The 18,008-nt window shown below is 38.4% G+C and overlaps 1 protein-coding gene across 5 annotated transcripts in view; it reads left to right on the plus strand.

Annotated features, from left to right (window-relative positions):
- Positions 1–18,008, plus strand: part of LOC141726996 (uncharacterized) — a 67,107-nt gene that overhangs the window by 28,223 nt on the left and 20,876 nt on the right. For 4 of the 5 annotated variants that reach the window (XR_012577970.1, XR_012577971.1, XR_012577969.1 and 1 more), the window contains exons 2-3: positions 17,011–17,178; positions 17,290–17,533. The exons of the other annotated variant lie outside the window; for it this stretch is intronic. The gene's annotated coding sequence lies outside the window, so the exon portion shown is untranslated. The remainder of the gene's footprint in view (positions 1–17,010; positions 17,179–17,289; positions 17,534–18,008) is intronic. 5 annotated transcript variants of the gene reach the window in all.

Consider the following 18,008-nt stretch of genomic DNA (forward strand, 5'->3'; position numbering starts at 1 on the left):
TTTTGAAAATATCTTCTTTCCAAAGTCACAGCATTGTTTCTTTGTTTTCCATTTGCCTTTTCCTTTTTCTTTTTTTTTTTCACCTGTGCCCTAAGGAAAGAGAAGCTGCTTTCTCCCACGGTCTGCACTCAACAAACCTATCTAGTTTAGCTCCTAAAATCACCTTAGTAGCAAGAGGTGGAGAAAAACAGCTATTTTTTCTTCCCGTTCAATGTGAAAATATCAAACTGCTGTTACCTCAGTTACTGCTCAGGTTACTGTTGGATGTTTGAACTCATTAAGCCATATAAAGCAAATTTTTAAAATGTCAAATCTGTTCTACCAGACTGTCCATGGAGACAGAGGGGGTGATATTTGTGCTGTTGTGCTAGTGTTATCTGCCTAGGAAGAGGAATATAACCAACATCATGTTTAAACTGATAAATATGACAATAACAGGATAAAACATTCCTTAAGCACTGATAGCATGTACTTGCTACTCTAGGCCCATCTTGGCTGTCATATCAAGTAAAGGAAGCCAAGACAGAATAGTTATAAGGAATAGACTATGTAAGAGGATTAGACAAAGGAAAGACTGGCATTCAAATATGTCCTTCTGGAATACAAGTTTTCTCCTTAGATACAGGATTCTTCTCCACCCGCTAAATAAATTCTGTAACACCCACAGGTTCTGTAAAAGCCCCCTGTATAGAAGGATAAATCACAGCAGTCCCAGCAGCACTGGAGCTGCAGTCTGCAGCACAGATGACAGTGGATTTCTTGAGGTAAATCTGCAAATAAAAGAGAGCTGTGCCCCTGTTTCCTCTTCCTAGCATTTACAAAACCCAATAGCACAAATATAAGCATCTAATATTTGAAACAGAAAATCACTCAGCTGACAGAGGGATCAGGAGCTACTGAAGCAGGGAAACTACTAAGTGCAAATGAGTAGCACTTCACTGGTATTTGACTGATAATTTTACCCAACAGAGGTTATTACAAAGATGTCTCATAAGAGATCTCTGCTTAGGGGGCTATGCAGTTTCAGGAAGAGATTTAGTTGTGATATTTTCAGTTTGGGGGAGTATTTTTGTTATTTGAAAGTTAAAAATCATCTTTGCCAACATCTGGCTCAAAAAACCAAACAATCAAACTCAGTTCAAATCCTGTGCAGGTCTTGGCAGCATTACGTGCTTTTACAGTAATTTCTTCTTCTCCAAATTGTGGATGTATTTCACAAAGATTAAAAACAACAATTCCCAAAGTTTATCTGATGGTAAATAATCAGGGAGCTGACCAGATGGGAACACAGAGATTTCAAAGAAGGTGAATTGGTACACTTTTATTGCACATTTTCTTGTGCTTGGGTGTTCAATCTCTTGTTATATGATGTTGTTGATTGGAGACAGGGACAACATGAACTCACTGAGAGTCCTGGACAAATAATGTGTTTTATTGTTCAGAACTTCTTTTTATAGGGAGTTTGAATTTCCTGGGCTCAGATAGTTGATTGATCAGGATCTCTTTCTGCCTACATCTTTGGACAGTGGTGTTCCTGTGTCGAGGCTTGAACAGGGTTGGCTGAAGGGCCCCTGTATAGGTTTGAAACCAACCTAGCTGGGAACTTGTTTGTCTGTTTTCTGGAATGAACTAGGCTAGCCTAATTGGGTTTGTGTTTACCTTGTCCAGCTGCAGACTGGCTGTACTGTGACAGTACTGTGATAATTTCTAATTAGGATGAGATTTTATATGAAGCATAGAGGCAGATTAAGTTTTTTTGTATCTGTTCACCTAATGGTGATCAAAGGTATGATGCACAAGCTTAGTTAAAACATTCCTTTTTGTTTGGTTAGGGTTTTTTTTTGTTTGATTTGTTTTGATTTTTGTTTTGATTTTTTGTTTGTTTTTTGTTTTGTTGGTGGTGAATTTGGGGGTTATTTTTGTGTGCTTTGCTTATTTCGTTTTGATTTTTGTTTGGTTTGGTCTTATTTTGTTTTGTTTTGTTCTGTTTGTGGGGTTATTTGTTTTGTTTTTCCTGAATGACAAAGCATTCTGGGTAAAGGAAATTTGAGGGGTTTGGCTCCATTTTTCTCTTATAACTGATAATTCACCTGTATGGTGATTTGTAGAGACAAGATTATAGTTTTCTCAGTCAGCTCCACTGAGCACGTTGGAGTCCTGAAGCTATAGCTGGGCAGTTTACTTCCCTTCTTGAGCTGAAATGTGTGTTTAGCAACAGACAGCTCTCTTTGCCACCCTAGAAGAAATACAACGCTTAGCTCACCTATTGTCTCTTCTCCATTTTTCTAACTGCCAAAAGAAAAAAAATGGCTGGGTGTGGGAAAATTGAGTGGAGAGTGCTTTATTTACTGAGTCACAGACACCAATGAAAGTATTTTACCTGCTTGGAGGCTACACGTTCAGGCAGTAACAATGTAGGTTAATCTGAATAAAATGTGTTTTTACCAGAGGAGAAAATCTTAGAAGACATAATTTACACTGTTTGACATAATTTAAACTGTTTTCTTCCTACAACTAGCATTTCTTTTCAGGAATGATACAAGTTTTCGTGGTAGTTATCCAAGGTGAAAACATACAGACTAGTCAACTGTTCAAGAAAAACCTTGTGATGTCAGCTGAAATGCATATAACCCCCCGAACACTCATACTTAACACATCCCTCCCTATATGCTCCAGATTTTAAAACTATCAAAACATTATGGGACCTTTTGTGTTTTGAGATACTCAAGTTTATACTCCATGATTAAGGAGATACCTTTAAAACAAGGTTATCAACTATACTTTGCAATAGTTTTCTAATGGTGGAAAAAAATATTATTGCATTATATCTACACCTGACCAAAAAAGGCTGGGTACATTTCTGAGGAGAGCTGTGCTGAAAAGTGTGCCCTGTGACACAATGGTAACTGCAACCACAATTGAATTGTTCCCCAGGCCAGCAAATGGAATAAGTGAGCATTTAAATGTAATACCTAATGAATGCTTTTCAGGAGATTAAAACCACTCTGCAGGCTACCATGACCGTTAATCCATTCCAAGCCTAGGGAAGCAATGACCATAAACCATCCATAAGATGCTTTGGCAAACATTTGCTAGACAGCTGAAAGATCATGTGTAATACCTGCTTCAGCTAAACTCATTGCCTTCTTTCCTTAATCCAATACAAAATAAAAATTCTAAGTTAACATTTAGAGTATAATCACTTCTTAAAATTTAAATTAGAGATGGAAAAACATTGATTTCAGAATTTGTTTTACAAACTAAAATAATATTCTCCCTGTGTTTATAACTCAATGCAGATCTTTTTTGACCTTTATGCAGCAAATTGGTTGTTATGTGGAATTTTAAGGCAAATTCAATGCCTAAATGGTTTTGCAGGGCTAAATACTAATAATTTCTTATTTGTAATACTAATAATTTCTAAATTTGTAATCTCATTTTTCCAAACACACTTGAATTTGAGTGCTATGCATATATAGTACACTTGATAAATTTTTCACATCCCTGTCTTTTTTTAGCACAGCAGATCTCCTTCATAAGCTGTGTATGTTGCATTAGATATCTAATCTGATGAGGGTTTAATTGCTTGGGTAAGGACAATTTTGTCCTTGCTTAGAACTGTGTAACTCTAAAGTGGTTTTGTGTATTTTTATAGTCTTTAAATGCTAATTTCAAAATCTTTTTCCTCAGCATAATTGTTGACTTGAGAAATACAGTAGCATGGGTAATCTATATATAAAATCTAGTTTAATTGAGCTTTTGCTCTATTAAAAATGTTAAAGAGAGCTGAGCAAGATTTTCAAACATCAGTTCTGGACCAAATTTAATGAATTTCAGTGAAATATATAGGCCTAGAAAGCTAGCATATTAATTGGAAACTTTCCCCAAGTGTAATGTTAGGAAAAATACATAAATGAGTCTCCTACACTCTCCCAGCTTCCATCAGAAATACATGACAGGAGCATGCCAAGCTTTGCTGACAGGGTGAATTCAAGTAAGTGCTCATCCAGCTCTGGCTACTCTGAATCTTGCCCTGGGTAGCATTTTCTTTTGATAGAGTAAATTAAACTTTAAATAATGCAAACCTATGTGTAAACCCAATATTTGAAATGTCTTTGTACCTATGCCTTGCTCTATGTCAGCCTCAATCTTGATGAAAAGGTTACTACAGGTAAGATACGTAAAAGCATGTGTTGCTTTACAAAGAGCGAAAAGCTAAATGCTTTTTCTTTACACTTCTTTCTATCCAATATTTTTATGCTTAACACAATAGAGTTGTAAGGAGAAAGACCATATCCACACTAAATAAGAGAAGGCAAATGCATAGCATTCTTCCACACTGAGCAGCAAAGTGCCAACTGACATAACATTTTGCTTGCACAGCTGTGTTACAGTTAGCAAATAGAAATATATGCATTTTCATTAAGCCTTTGCCCTTCATCCAGAAGGGCAAGCCTTAAAGTAAATAGACAAAGACAAATAAAACAGAAGGAAAAAATTACGTTTCTTTGGCACAAAATCAAATTAATGCAAAAGCCAAGGAGAGCTTGAGAGCCAATTTCATGCTAATAAGGAAATGCAATTGAAGTATTATGTTTTCTAAAAGATTTTCAGAGAGGTACTTCCATATATCTCAATGGATTTGAAAGATAAGTATTATTTATCTCCATATCACAGACAATGCAAATGGATGTCATGAAACTCTTGTCTCAGGACATGTTCAACTAAAATAGTGTTGTTTAATTCTTTCTCTTCAATGCTGCCATATACTACCCCTCTGTATGCTCTAGCTTGAAAATTCGAGTCAGAAAAAAATTTTTTTTTCTCCTGGGCATTTTTGAAAATTTAATAAGTTTCTGTGCTGAAGTCTCTGCTTTTTTATTAAAAGCAATCCATGTCAGGAGACTATCACCATGCCAGCTACTCCAGGCAGCTGTAAACCATCCACATGGTGTATGAGAATTATGATCCTGATACATATTCAGTGTGTTTCATTGAGTACTCTGGAAATCAGATGCACTTCAGGAGTAAATTAGGAGGCAAGAGCAATCTGGGAACAAATCTGAGGCAGTAACCTGCCTTAAGTCTTCCCAGGAGCAGTATAGCTTGAAGGAGATAATCACTAGTAAATGCAGCATGACCTTTCCCTCCTTTGACCAGGCCCACTTCTAAGGAACAATGCAACTTGGCCTCTCTTTTAGCCAAAATAAGTATATTTGAAAGTTTGGTTATTTCATGAACAAACAGTTGAAAGGTTTCTGGCAGTTGCATCTCTTATACTCATTCTTCCTTCCCTTTTCCCATTGATTTTAGTACAAAAGAGAAAATATTTTCTAATGTGCTCTTTCATCTTTTCCCCTGGTCTGAATGTTGATCTCCTGTTGAGACATAACTGCCACATTCCTCTTTTGCAATGCTAACAGAAGAACAGTTACTCAACTAGAAGCTCTCTGGAAAAATGCTGAAGGTGGTATGAAGTAAGGTCTCACGCTCTGAAGCCACAGAATAGATTTCACAAGAAAAAAATGTGAAAAATAACAATTTCTTCTCACGCAGTTCTTTATTCATAGCAGTCTAGCCTGCTGTTGCCCTAGTGACGTCCTCAAGGGTTCTTGACTTACAAACACAGCAGACAGCAAGAAGATGCCCACCTGCTCTGTCCAATCAGTTAGAAACATAAAATTTTTTCCATGAGGACTCCTTTTCAAACAGAGAGAAATAATTTATAGTAATTTGTCAATCCTTTCTGAGCTCCTGCTCTATGTCTTTCAGCAGCTGCAAACTGCTGCCACTCAAATTATTTCCTTCCCTTTTTATACTAAGGTTCCAACAGGCAAGGTGGTCAAAGAATAGGAATACTTTTCAACCAATGTCATAACTTTAGAGTGTACCTTTGATTCATAAACCTTATGTTATGTTATGCAGAGACATTTGCTATAGTTTTTTTTGCTGGGAAAGCATTTTGAAGTTGAGAATAAATTTTGCAGAGAATCAAAACTGGTCCTAGGAGCTACTCAGTAAATTTTTTAAATATAAGAATATTTATTGTGCTTTGATCCCAGCTGACAACTAAGCAGCTACTCCCTCACTCCCCCACAAGCAGAACTGGGGAAAGAAAGAGAAAATAAAAGTAAAAAACTCATGCGTTAAGATACAGACAGATTAAGAGGTAAAGCAAAGGCTACACAAACAAACAAAGGAAAGCAATTAATTCATTTCCCCCTTCCCAGGGGGGAAGCAGGTGTTCAGCTGCCCCAAAGAAGGGAGGGCACCATCATGGGTAACAGTGACTTGGGGAAACAAACACCATCACTCCAAATGGTTCCCTCTTACTTCTTTTTCCTCCAGTTTCATGTATTGAGCATGACTCCACATGGCCTGGGATATACTTGTGGTCAGCATCAGTTTTCCTGGCCATTTTTCTCCCAATTCCTTGTGCGCAACCTGCCCGTTCACTTGTGGGGTGGGGTGAGAAGCAGAAATGGTCTTACACTCTGCAAATGTTGCTCAACAATACCTAAAACATGTCTATATTATCAGCACTGTTTTCAGCCCAAATACAAAACAGACCCCTGCACTAGGCACTGTGAAGAAAATTAACTCTACTCCACAGGTATCTAAACCAGCTCAATATTTAAAATGCTAAGACCTGTTGCACTAAATAGGTCTATACTACATCCAGTATAAAAAAATGATAATTCAATTAGTAGGAACAACCTTTTACTAGAATCACTGTAATTGTAGGAAATACTACAATTAGGGTGTTTCTGTACATTCACTGTGGTATTGTCTTCATTGATATGACCTACTTATGCACATGGAAGAGTATTGGAAAGCAGCAAAGTTGTTCATTTAGAGAGGTAGGAACATGGGCACTTACATGGATCTTTCTTTCCTTTGAAGAGTAGAAGAGTTCTTAGAATCATAAACAACAGAATAACCTGAGTTGGAAGGGAATGGTGAGGAGCATGAAACTCCTGACTTCACACAGAGGAAACCAGAATTTAAACTGTTGTCTAAAGATGTGTTGAATACTTGGCTTGGGGCCATGACTATTTTCCTGGGAACCTCACTCAATTGCTTGACCAATCCCTCTCTGAAGAACCTAATTTCCTAATACTTAATCTGAACTTCCCCTGCTACAGTTCTAAGTCATTGCCATGGGTTCTTTCAATGGACACCAGAGAAGAGATCAGCATCTCCCTTCCATTCATGAGGAAGGTCATATTGGTTTGCCATGGCCTGGTTTGTGGTCGCAGGGGGACAACAAGATGTCTTCTGTGGGAAGCTGTCAGAAGCTTCCCACCAAGTCCAGCAGTGCCAATCCCTGATGGCTCTGAAAATGGACAGACTGCGGGCCAGGGCTAGGCCAATGAGAGAGGCTGGTAACACTTCTGTGATGACATATTTAAGAAGTAAATCAACACAAAGTCACAGAGTGTTTTGCTTGTAGCCAGAGAAGAGGAAGAGGTGAGGACAAGGTGAAAACAACATGGAGACCACAAGGTCAGTGGAGAAGGAGGTGGAGCTTCTCCAGGCACTGGAGCTGAGATTCCTCTGCAGGCTGTGGTGAAGACCATGGTGAAGCAGCTGTGCCCCTGCAGCCCATGGGTGCACAGGGAATGCAGAGATCCACCTGCAGCCCATGGGGGAGCTGCCCATGCTGGGGCGGATGGATGCCTGGAGGAGGCTGTGATCCAGTGAGAGACTCAGTGGAGAGAGGGCCCTTGCTTCCAGGCTGGAGCAGCCTGTCCTTGGAGGAGTGCACCACCTGGAGTGATCCATGCCACGGCAATTTTGGGAGGAGTGTCTGCCCATGGTGGGAGTTCATGCTGCAGCAGATGCAGTATGGCTGTTGTTTGTGAGAGTGGACCCACAATGGAGAAGTTCATGGAGAGTTGTTTCCCGTGGGAGGGACCCTACGGCCTCACAGGGGAACGACTCCTCTCCCTGAGCAGTGAAAGAAAATCTCAGTGATGAACTGACCAAAAACCCCCACACCCTGTCTCCCTGTACTGTTGGTGGGAAGGAGGGAGGGGATAGGGGAAAGAAGTTTTTAAGGGCTTATTTTACTTCTCATTATCCTCTTCTGACTTGCTTAGTAATAAATTCATTTTGCAACTTAAGCTGAGTGTGGTTTTGCACTTGAAGTGTTTTCTCCCAGTCCTTATCTCACTCATGAAGCATTTGTTAATTTTTTTTCCCTCTCTGCTGCTCTGCTGCTGGAGAAGAGGGTGAGCGAGTGACTAATGGGTGCCTTGCATTGGGCCAGTGTCAAACCATGACAAGAGTATAAATACAAATTAGGTAATCTTTCAGACTCCTCTAAGCAGAAGAAACCTAATATCCTCAGCTGCTCCCCACAAGCCATGCCATGTTGTCCTTTCAGCACCTTTGTTGTTCTCCTTTGGACACATTCTGATATTTTATCTCCTTCTTACATTGTGGAGAGGAAAACTGCATAATGTTTGAGGTGAGGACACAGTAACAGTGGATGTAATGGGACAATGGACTTTGACTGGTCAGCTATATTGTGCTTAATGCACCTCGGGGTACAGCTAACCTTTATCTGAAAACACATTTTTTATCTCTTGTCCTCATTCACCTCAGAAATTGTTGCTTCTCTTTGGGGCATAAACCAAAAATTTAACAAGATACCACAGCAGAACATACCAATGATTGTACTCCACTTCTATTTCTGCAGGCATTGTCCTTCACATATATTCATAAATTAGTCTGAAAATACCTTACATTATATTTACAAGCCAGATCTACAGTGCTTCAGGCCAAATTTTTTGTAATGTCCAGAGACAAAATGTAAAACCACCAGGAACCTGTCTGAGTGATTCTCTAATCAGTGCCATCCTTTATAATAAGTCCAACCTTTGCAAGAGCTCAGAGATTGCTGTAAATGTATGAGCAATGTGTTGCTACGAAGGGACCGTTTGTTATCTGAGAGGCAGCAAAATGCTGAATCTGATGTTACATCCTGCTTACATTCTAGTCCATGTGACTTAGCTGAACACATTAAATTTAGCTAGCTCCAACACTAGCCAAGAAACTTCCTGCTCTTTTCCCTCTCTCTTTCACAAAGAATTAGGAGAAGGGATTTTTGAAGCTAGAAATCTGACTTTGTTTTTGGGGATTCCTGATACAATTTTCTTGGTTGTTCATGAAGGTTGTTTCCCCTTTACCTCCACATACTATCAGCATCTCCCACCTCCAAACTGTTGATTTCAGATGCAAGGCAGGAAAATGGATGCTTATAAGCAGGGCCTTTTCCGTTACTGCTGAGAGGGAGATGGGGTTTGAGAAGGTTGAACACAATATTTTTTCTCTGACATTACTAATAGCAGGACTGACTGAGACCTCCTTGAGGTAGTGGAAATTTTGTCACATCCTGTTTAAGTTAGAACAGTGTAAGGAAAGCTATAATTTTATGTCTAGTGCTCTAGAAAAATTAACTAAAGTCTCCAGGCAGTGATAAAAATCTCTGAGATATGACTTGTATGAAAAAATTATCCTCACATGATGACAAATTTTTATCTGACCTATTTGATGACCAGCCTTTCCACTGTTTGGGCTGCATTGAGCTATTTAGTGACAAAAAGGCAGAATTTACAAGAACCTTTCAATAATATAGGATCATATTCTGTATACATAGGCTCACTTTCTTCTACTGTTTCAGGAATAGAATAAATTCTGTGGTACCGTATGAGCTGATATGTAAACTGCTGCCATTACAACAGTCTTTAGGTAACTTTTTGTTTATGAAACCCAATATAATAATTAGTATACTACACCTACTAATTAGTTTAGATTTATGATTTATCATAAGTAATTTCCCACTTTATTTGTTGAGAATTCATTGTGATTTATATATACGTTTCTATATTTAGTTTAGTTATTGAAATAATGAAATCTGCATGTAAGCAGATTTGGGCCACTTCGGTTTAGAACGAGAGGTCACTCTATACTGACAAAATGTAATCTATGCTTATAGATCTTCCTTTAAGTGCTCCAAAACAGTTACATTATTGTCTGTTGAGTATACAGTCCAAAAGTTCTGGCTCTCGTGGTGAATACCACCTGAAACCCCTTTTCCTTAGTGATCAGTATTCTCCAAATATTTCTGAAGCCTTTCCAAAGCCTTCAAAGTGTCTCTGTGGTTCTGTCCAATAAACATGATCCGGTCCTATTGGTTTTCTTCATTCACATCCTAAAATTAGCCCTACTAGGTTAATGGAGATTATTCTTACTGCGTAAGAGTAAGAGTTATTCTTACTGAGTAAGAGTAATTTTCCTGTTTTTCTTTAGGAGTTAATTCATTCATCAGAAATCCAAGGCATCAACTGAAGAAAGTAGGAGTTATGGAAAAGTAATGTTGGATTATGGCTTGGATACCTTATTAAAATGTAGTTAAATGATTGACTGGAAATAAAATATTGGAATAATGTTGTTTCAAACTTGAAATAGCCCTAGTGATCTTGAAGACTAAAATAATATGCTTATGTATTACATGCAGAATGTTGCGGTGTGTTGCAACATCCTGTTTTAAACTTTTGGGTCCCTTCCCAGGTGTGCCTATACCTTCTCCCTTCCCCCTCACCCCTTGCTGAGTGTGCCCTGTCAATCAGGCTAACATACCAGCAAGGTGTCGTGTGATTGGTCCCTCAGGCCTGGGGGACATTGGATAGGTGTCCCTAGTCCCTTGAGACCCTGCCCCTTTCACCTGGTTGGTAGCTCACCTGTCCCCTCGCCTTATCCTGTCCCGGAGCTTAAGAGGTTAATGAGACCATGCGGCCGGTATTTCTGGTGGCAGCAGTTGCCCCGGTTCAGAGCTCTGTACCCATGGAATAAACATCTGGCAACCCTCCAGCAGAATCCTCTCCTTTCTTCTCTTCACCATCGCCAGAAGCTCTCTCTCCTGAGGTAAACGGAGTCCCTGACAAGCCTGGACTTGCACCAGTGCCCCGCTGCAATCTCCAGCAGCCAAGGTATCTCTGGGGTAAAACACCACAGAAGCCGCCTTTGGCTCAGCAGCGAGGGTCACACTGACCCAGGCACAATCTAATTGGTTATATTGGGATTCATATTCCAATAGCAGAATAAGTTTATTTCTACACATGGTGCCATGAAAAAAAACCCCGCTAAAATTAACAATCAAAGAATGTGAGGTGTGACTTTATATAGTAAACAGTGATTCAGAAAAGAAGAGAAAACAGCAGGCAGCAAATAAATTCATGCTAGATCTTCATTCTTGCGGAGAAATGAAATTGTCCACTTCCTAACCAGCACAGCTCCCTGCCATGTAAATTCTTTATTTTGTATTTAATCTTCCACTTTTAGTATAATTTGTTCTCTATGGAAGCCCAAATTTAAAATTCTACATGTTCAAAATTTCTTTTTTTCTATTGTTCTACAAGAGCATTTTTCTTTGTATTACTTTGAGGAAAGCACCATGCATCTATCATAATTCCTTTTTCTTGCCCTTGAGAATATAATTGACTCCTGTCTCCTGCATTATTTTTTTTTCTGCTTACTTTCCATAGCAGTGATGCTTGAGACTATGCAACTAGTGCATCTATGAAACACAATAATACTTCATCTCTTTTGTGGGATAAACTGTATACTACTTGAAGAGTAAATCAAAATCACGAGCTTTTAAACGATATATAAAACTAAAATTCAATCAAGGACAAATCTTCAAGACTAAAGACACAAATAGATAATGAACTAATTTAAACATCAGTTCTAACATTCTTTGTTTTTTCTTGAGTTTGGAGGTGAAAAATGTATTCCAGATCTTAAACTAGCACTCCCACAGATCATTAATATATCAAGATTGTGCCTGGAGCAATGGACTGTTATTTTCCCACATCCAAATGAGTCTTTAAATATAACAGCATGAATTCCATCCATTTTTCTGAAATGGTAGCCACAAATATAGACAAAATATAAGTGCCCATTATATGCTCTAAAGGAAGTCTGGGATAAACCAAAGCAATTTGAAAATAGCATCATTATTATACTACAAGCTAAAATACAAGCTTTCTATTGTACACATTTCTTTAAGTTTTCTTTGTTATAAGGTGTTCTTAACATATTATACGTGCAGTTAATGTCATAGCATAAATTGTTATGATAATTATTTGTAATTCATAATCTATAACCTCTAAAGGTTATAGATCCAAAGCAACATAATATTTCAGCTGACTGACAGATAGAAAGCCAATGAGGGGATTTTGTCAGAACCTCATTTCCAGGATCAGGTCATGGTTAAGAAGTATGTTCTTGCTGTGTTTTGCTGAGTTGGAGCCAAAGTTCTGTCCGTGAGCTTTTAATTTTGGAGCTGTTCCAAGTGTAGGGATACAATGCAGCAGAATTGGCAGATACTGTGACATTTCCATTGTTTCAAATGGTTATAATTTTTAATTGATTCCGTCTGAGAAGTACTTATCCGATTTATATCCCTGAATATGAACGCTAGCACAATTTGGCCTTGAGTCAGGACATTAAGCTCCAGCTTGAAACCTTATTCACATCTAACTCTGAACACCTCAGTTCCTTATTGATAATAAAGTATGGAAAGTGAATTATCTTGCAGCCTGGAGAGGTGGTTCATCAATACAAGGATGATATATGTTGTGGCATATCTTTGGGATGTCTAATATGGAAAAAAGCCTTTGAGACTTCTATGTCTGTATCTATCTTCACCGCTACATTTCTTCTGGCATTTCTGGTATTTCTGTTTTAAGACTCAATATTGTCATTCTGACATGTATCTAAAAAGATCTGAACCTACAGTGGAATTTTATTCTAATGTCTAGTTGTAGCTGAAGCTTCTAGAGATCTATCTGAATTAGCATTAATACATATAACTTGCTAAAGGCTTCCATAATGCTTGGAGTTAGTTTTCAACTTAATCACCTCAAGTTTTCTTTCTGGGTAAGCTATTAAAAAGTTTAGCTTAGCTAGGAGAACTGCCTTCAACATTTTTTGTGGAGGGGAAATGAAAAATTTGTGTTCTAGACCTTGTTTTCTACTTAATTCTTCTTTTGACAAGCTAACATGTGGACAGCTCAAAATTGCTGCATTCCCATTACTCATGGCACGCTGACGGTATCTTCAACTAGTATCTCCTTCCACTCTGACAAGTAAAAATCAAAAAAAAATCTAGATTATAAAGTTGGTTTTTAATACAGTCACAATAAATTAACAGTGATTTTGGAAGATTTCTAGTCTCAGTTCTGTTTTATTCATTCATTCTTGCACATGCAAAACTTGCATTTAGTATTTTCTATCTCATGAGCAAAATTTTTCACTATGTCTCTATAACACAGATCCTGTCCACTCTATAAGGATCACTGTTACGTTACTCTATCATATTAGCTCAAATGGTAGAAGCCTTAGTGCCTTTTAAATATGCTTCTGATGTCCTCTCCATCAAAAACACTTTGGACGCTATTTAGTATACTTCTCCAGTATACCAGCCAAACTCTTTCCTCTGGAATGCATTACCTCTGCATAAACTAATAAAATTGACAAACGTTTTATGCCAGTGACATTTATCACTGTAGCAGAGAACTTCAAGATCTGTACTTGAAATGCTGCCACTCTCTGATAAAGTAATAGATGTTGGTTTAGTTTGTTTTGTTTAACACTGTTTTTCTGCCTGCTCTGTTGTACATACATGCATGCCTAAGTAGACAAACAGAGTGGATGAACATTCATTGTCAGGTGCATATTGGACAAGTCAGGATTTTTTGAGGACTGACTACCACTGCTTACTCATTTAATGTCTGTTGATTTGTTCATACCATTTATTTCAGTTTTAGCACCCTATCAAAGTTTATAGTAGAACAGAAATACATTTTAGAAAATCAGAAGAGGCCCTAAATTTTCACAAAGAGACAAGCTTCCAAAATGACAAGGACATATTACAAAGTTCTGTGTACTCATACAACAGTATGAGTGTTAAGTTCTGCATGGTTCCCTATAGTAAATGCTCATTCACCATTTCAGTAGTGACATGCATTCTTCATCTTAGTGATCCAAAAATTCAGTTGAACATTATAATGCCATCAGTCTCTGCACTTTGACATCAGCATCCTGACATTTAACAAACACTGCTCAGAAGTACTTTGAATTATCCTGTGGCAACAGTCTATGCCACTAGCTGGTTTTAACAACATCCTAGAAAAAAATATGCCACCTGCAAGCGCTGGGAGTACCTCAGATGCCGTGGATAAAGCCTTGGGAAAAGTGGGGGAGGGAGTATCATTCTTGTCTTAATTGCAAGTTTCAGGCTGATTAAGAAATGCCTTTATCTTAGGCATTTGCTCGTAGTCATAGGTTAAAGTGCAGCACTGTATATAGTGTAAGACATGACCACAAAGGAAGTCTCTGTTGATGAGGTATTTTAGTTCAAAGATAACAAAATTTGAAAGTGAATTTTTGATGCCATCTTCCATGTCTTAATAAAATAATTTCAGAATTCTGTCTCAGATTCCTCTATAGATGTCTGCAGTGCTGCCAGGGTAGCATCAAGCAAAACAGTAAAATAAAGAGATATGATCTTTGATTGTCTATAAAAATGGAAATGCTTCTCCAAAATCTTCCTTACTGTAGTTTACATTTGATTTTGAGAAAATACATCACTTTACTCTCAGAAAAACACACCATCTATTAAAACAATTTAAAAATATTGTGAAAATATCTTTATATATTCTAAAGCTATTGCCATCTTTTGTACTATTTGCTTTTCATTCCACTGAAAATGCCTTTACTTCTCAAAATATTGCAAAAGACATAATTACAAGTATGTCCCTGAAGTGGCTGCATTTCTGTAGAGAAGAAGTATTTAATAAATAATGCACATTGCTTTCAGTCATAGGAAAGGGGAAAAAAATAGGCAGTGCTATTATTATTTGATGCAGGCCTGCCTTGAGTGGTATACTTCTGTTGCTGTTAAGTAGATCTCCAAATCTGTACTGAGTAAATACTTTTTTTATTATGTTTGTGCACACTCATTCTTGAGCTAGGGTGAATCACCAAAGCTGTTTCATCTCTTAGTCATCCCAAGGACTTGTTTCTTTCTTATATGGCAGAAAATATGAAACTCTTAGGATGTCAGAAGAAAAAAATGCATACCACTTGAAAGTGATGGAGCTAATTTTATAATGACTTGAATTCATGTGCTTGTGCTGATTTATGCTGAAGAATCTTAAATACATAAGACCATCACCACTACCCTATCCACTTCCCAGTTTTATCAATTAAACTTTGTGGTTTACTCAGCAATTCCAGCAGAATTTGAACTAGAAGTATTAAAAAAAATTGGTGATTAAAACAGCCGGAAGGGCCTCAAAATCTCTTACAGTCTTAAAAATTAATGAACTTATTATAAGAGAAGACTTATTTGCATTACTGTTCCTAAATAAGCCTTGAAAATATACAGTAAGAACAGCTGATAGATGTTTGGATGTTTCATTTCTGAGATGCAATTTTCATTACCACATTACTCAACTCATCTCTTTATCTCATTAAAAATTCATCCCTGCTGTTCTTTGTGTGCCATCTAATGTTATTGTGAGATATTTAATGTCATAAGTTACTCTCATAGGAAAAGGCAGTCTTGTTCATAATCTGAAAGCAAAAGAAGAATTTCTATGTTAATTTATTGACTTAGCTAATTTTTTTAAGACACAGAAAAGTGTGAGCTTGCTAGAGAAAATGAAATCACCTACACTATCTAGAAAGTTATATAGCAAAGTTTGTAGTGTAATTAAAAAATAGAAAGCATTGGGAGCCTAGATTTTTGGCACAGCAAACGCTGAAAGAAATTTCAGTCATGACCTATATGAAAACAAAACTTCATATTTATCAGCTGTTGTACCTCTAGAGAAGGAGAAGCCGGATTTTTTTTTTTCCTGAGGACATTATAACTTGAATTACAAAAATTTTCCTTAAGTATATTTGAAAGGGTAATGAAAAAACAGTTCTATTTAAATATAAGCAAAAGCTGATGTAAAATTCATTGACCAGCCTTGCTTTTCCTTGCAAGAAGGTAACAGCAATGATAATGGCTGAACATTTTCCTCTGCTACGACAGGCTATATGAGTCACTTATGCCACTGATGCCTCAGAATGCCTGAGTGGCTACCTAGAACAGAGGCTAAACAGAGTTAAAAGAAAAAAGAAGATATTTATTAAAGGCCTTCAATAGATATACCTTGGGCAGTGCAAAATCCTCTCAGAGGCTATACCCCAGATGGATGACAGTTGTGAGCTGCTCGAACAGATATAAGTTTGGTCTCTTTGCATATCAGAGGTTAATTGTCCAATTAGAGCTTCAGGTAATGAAGTCATATTCTCCTGGTTTGCTTTCCACCGGATGCACTTTTGTTTATACTTTCCAGGGCCTGAGGCAGAAGGTGTCATTGGTTCTCAGGTCTGGAAGGATTGTTATGTCTGACAAAAATGAAGAGAGCTTGCTAATACTCTAGATGGAGTTCAGAGTTATACACTAATGCAATACAGGATCTGAAAAAACATAAAAGCCTAAAAACTTAAGTCATCACCATGGGCACTGAAAGCCCTGACTGTCCCTGCCTGGCCCCCTTGAGGCTCTTGTCACCTGTCCTCAGCCCAGGACTCCATCTCAGTCTCAGAACTGACAAACTCTGCCCCAGCAATGCTGCCGCAAGGACTTTGTCTGGCTCCCCACAGCCCTGCCCTGCTGATCAATGGGCCCCACTGACCTGGGCCTCTCCACAGGTGTCCCCATTCCTGGGGGGCGTGCCCAAAGCCCAGGGCTGCCCATGGTGCCCTTTGCTCCTAGTTAGGGCTGTAAGAGCACTCAGGTCCAGCAGAGCCACTCATCCATGCCCTGGGCAAAACAGATGCATCAATGGTTTGTAAAGTTAATCTTTCATTTTGTGGGAAACAAGACGATTGTTTGGTAAGATTAGGCTGGAATATTCTGTGCTGTCAATTTCCTCTCTGCAGCATGTTAGAGGTGATGAAGATGTGTCCTTATCTGGAGGCTTCTCAGTGGTGCCAAATACAGCATTTAATTTCTGGAGATGGGTCAGAGTGGACAGAGGTCACCTACAGTGGTCATGGAAGGAAGACAGAAGACAGAAGACAAAGGAGAAGGAACTGCTGAATAGAATGGTAGGAAATGGAGGCTATTTCCACTACTGTTTCTGGTCTATTTCCTAGAACACAATTAGATCATCTGTTTCTGTGAAGGGTTGCTCTACTTTGCCTTTCATGTTCCCCCAGGCACTCTACCAGTCTTGATCTCCACGTCAGCGGGCGCACTGAAGGATGCCAGATGTTTTTCTACTCTAGGCAATTTGCTGCCTTACTTTTGGCTTCTGCCCAGAGCTGCCCTGTTTTCCTGGCGAAATGTTCCCATTTTCTCATCTTTTCAATGCATTCAAAAAAGATCACTGCAAACACACAACGCTGCTCTCTGTGAGAAGCTCTCTTTTAAGGGGCTGTCTACTGAAAGCCCTGAAAAGAGGTAAGCAGTTACTCACTGATCCTGGATGCGTAAGTAGGGACTAATTATTGAAAAACACCCACCATATTGTATCAACAGTAGCATGGTAAAGTAAAAGAAAAGGCCTTGCCTCAAAAATGTTCTCTACATTGTGCAGGGAAGAAGATAAATAGTTGACTGACTGGTGAAAGAGGTTGCAAGATCCAAATCTCTGTTACAGCTGGGAAGGCCACTTATTCTGGGTTTGTAATTTTGGAGGTGTGGGTGTAGCTGTGCTGCTACTGGGCACAGCACCTGGAGTCCTTCATGGGCATTAGGAAGGCACTTGGGCTAAGCATGTCCTGGCATGTATATGATGCAGCTGGATAACTGGATCTAGTAACTGTGCAATTGTTTTGTTCATGTTTCATTTCTTCCTTATGCAGCTACAAAATCCTGTGTAAATAAACAATAGTGTTTCCTGCTTTAAACAAGGCAGGAAATTTCCCCAGTAAAA

This window comes from Zonotrichia albicollis, chromosome Z (assembly GCF_047830755.1).
Source record: "Zonotrichia albicollis isolate bZonAlb1 chromosome Z, bZonAlb1.hap1, whole genome shotgun sequence".
Classification (NCBI taxonomy): domain Eukaryota; kingdom Metazoa; phylum Chordata; class Aves; order Passeriformes; family Passerellidae; genus Zonotrichia; species Zonotrichia albicollis.